The sequence below is a fragment of the Xiphophorus maculatus genome, chromosome 19, assembly GCF_002775205.1.
Source record: "Xiphophorus maculatus strain JP 163 A chromosome 19, X_maculatus-5.0-male, whole genome shotgun sequence".
NCBI classification, from domain to species: Eukaryota; Metazoa; Chordata; class Actinopteri; order Cyprinodontiformes; family Poeciliidae; genus Xiphophorus; species Xiphophorus maculatus.
In genome coordinates, this window is record NC_036461.1 from 23,114,290 (window position 1) to 23,117,288 (window position 2,999).

General features: G+C 39.1%; 1 long non-coding RNA gene across 1 annotated transcript; it reads right to left on the reverse strand.

Moving 5' to 3' along the window:
- Nucleotides 1–1,127: 1,127 nt before the first annotated feature.
- LOC111612297 lies at nt 1,128–2,135 on the reverse strand. The gene is made up of 4 exons (XR_002754527.1): nt 2,104–2,135; nt 1,884–2,001; nt 1,587–1,651; nt 1,128–1,479 (listed from the first exon to the last, which is right to left on the reverse strand). It is a non-coding gene; the product is annotated as an uncharacterized LOC111612297 (long non-coding RNA).
- Nucleotides 2,136–2,999: the final 864 nt, after the last annotated feature.

A 2,999-nucleotide genomic window follows, 5' to 3' on the forward strand; every position in this document is an offset into this window, starting at 1 on the left:
TTCCGCTGTACTCTTAAGAGATTGTATGCAACACTATGTAAAAACAAAGGATGTTAATAAATATGCAAGAGGAGAAAACGTTGCGTTATTTCTTGGTGGTCCCTAAATTCACCCAAACCAATCGTTCTGGTTGCAGTGCTTTTGCAAAAGCATTCAGTCATTTTCACATTTTGTCTTGTTACAATCGCAAACCTTTTTTTTTTTTTTTTTTGCATTTTACTGGAATTTTATGTAACAGATAAATGCAAAGCAGCACTTAAATGTGAAGTGGACGTATGAAAATGTCAGCATTTCAGACGGTTGGGAAACAAATACATCATCATCATCAAATGTTAACTGTTAGGTTTATCGTTTAGGAAAACTGGAAAAAAAAGACTAAAATCAAAAAGATTCATGTACTGCATGGCTTTATGGCTTTTCTTTTTGTTTCATAACTCGGCATGGTGACTTAAAGGTTTGTAGCTTCTGTCTTGGTTCTTTGTTGACCACTGTGTAGCGGTCAACAAAGAACCAGACTTAATCATTTTTTGTTTTGTTTTTTTCAGGGTTTTTTCATATTTCTCAGTCGTTGCAAAAATATTTCAGCCAAACTCTTATTGTAATAGATTATTTTGCCGGTAATGTCCGTCTCGTGTCTTCATGCCGGGCAGCTGGACGGTGTTGCTGGTGAAAGCCGTCCTGACTGGCGCCGTCTCTCTCTGCTCACTCCTCCTGTTTGTCACTCTGGTTCACAGCAACTGAAGAAGCAGCAGGCCGTAAAAAAAAAACCTTCCACAGTCTCGACTCAAACTGGAGGAAAGGTTTTCATAAGTCAGAGTCAGAGCTGTGAAGCTTCAAAGGCCATCGGTGTGGGCTACTTGGAGTTGACCGACTTGATCCACCAACTGGTGCAGCTTCCAGTTCTTCCAGTTTGTTTCATTGGTTATGAGTCCATGAGGAAAAAGAGCGTTCTCTGGGTAACATTTCTACCCAACCCTTCAGTGAATCAGTTGAAGCTAAGGGTCGAAGGTCAACATCAGGAAACGTCTTCAGTGTGACTGGCTTGTGTTTGTTTTTAAGATGTGAATTGTGTATTTATGTAACTACAAATGAATTCACACTAAAAAAAACATTTCTTTTAAACCTGTTCTCCAGTTTGTGCTTTGATCAGTTATGAAGTTCTATTAAAAATGTGGGCGTTCCTTTAATATATAATGTTTCCAGAAATGATTATGGTTAAAAATAAAAAGACTCCAGAAATAACAGATTGAAAGAAGAACATTTTATTCAACTCAAGAGTTACAGCACTGATGAATTTTGTGTTATGGAGCATTAATAATGAAAACAACAACAAATAGAAAACAAATCTGCCTTCTAACTATTTATTCTGACGTTTTGTTTTGGCTCTTGAATAATCAGAATCTCGTCTCCAGCCAGGCACCAGAAACCTCGCTGTCCGCTTCTCGAGTCATTGATGTTTTGATTGACAGGAGAGTCGAGCTGAGGAAACAGAAGAACAAATTTGAGAAACGCCGAGTCCAACGCACGTCAGTAAATGCTGAAACTTTTCTGAGATGTCTCAGCAGCTTCACTTTCTGCTCACCTACCTGTTACATCCAGAGTAATGGTGCCAGGTGAGGTCCATCTCCCCAGCGGTCGGTCTGCCTCAAACCTGTCACAACGGGGGGGAATTGAATGAGAATTGTTTACTGCACTGTATGTATAAAAGTGTTTTAGCGTTGCTCACTGTAAATAAACTTTTTGCACGTTAAAATTTGTTTATTTTTTTGCTTATATGATCTAACAGGAAGGAAAATCAAGGTTTCAATTCTTGAATAATTAAGAAAATAATCTCAACTATAGAATGGCTGAAAAGTTAAGGTTGTAAAAAATGTATTTAGTACCAGCAGATGGTGTGTAAACCTGGGGCCACTGGATCGTCTGCCTTTTTTGGCAGGCAGAGTATTTTCGTTTTAGTCCTCAGTCCTCTCTGTCTTCTCTCGCCTGATTGGTCCAGTGATGCTGGCGAATCATCACATGACCAGACACACATTCCTTAATCTCTGTCTAAATCACGGATTATTGGAAGAGACTTTCTGATCAAAGTCATCGTCATGTCCTCACCTTTCCCACAAGCTGTTACAACCAGTAGATCAGCAGGTGGAGCAGGTCTTCTGCTGCTTTAATTGTTGGTCAACTCCAGTCATCACATGAGTTCACAGAGAAATGAAATAAAGAGAGAAGATAAAGTGAAGGAGGAAAATATGCATGAACAGCAGACGGCTTCTAACTTTCAGCTCAGCTCTCTGCAGCTATATTTGAAATGATTAGTCATGTTGCGTAGATAGAAATGTTCTTACTTTTTATTTCAACTGGGTTCTCTTATCTTCCTCCACCTGACTGGTGGTGCTGAAGGCGGAGGATTACAGGCGGAGGAGATCCAACCTGGGACGATCAGACATTATTGATCTGCAGAATCTGAATCTAACAGATGACTGAATCAGACTTTCTGATCAAGTCATAATCATGACCTCACCATTTATAAAATCTACTAGAACCAGTAGATCAGCAGGTCCTCTGCTCTATTCCTGATCCTCCTTCCATCAACACAAGCTCTGCTGTTATGAAAGGACTCAGTAAAAACACACACACACAAAACAAAAGTGTCAGTGAGGAGAAAGTACAGCAGGAAATAGGAAATAGATTTGAATATTGACCTCGACGTTCTGTGTGTTGAACATTTTTTGTTGTGTAAAAGTAAATGTTCTTACTTTTTTTGTCAACTGGGTTCTCTTATCTTCCTCCACCTGACTGGTGGTGTTGAAGGTGGAGGATTACAGGCGGCGCTGGTCTTCTGCTTTAATTGTTGGTCAACTCATGTCATGTGACATGAGTTGATGTAGAAATGAAATCCAGAGAAAAGACAACAGGGTTAACAAATAGAATATATGTGGACAGAAGGAAGAACAATTTTGAAATTTGAGCTCAATTTCATCCATATTTAAAATGAAAATAAGTTT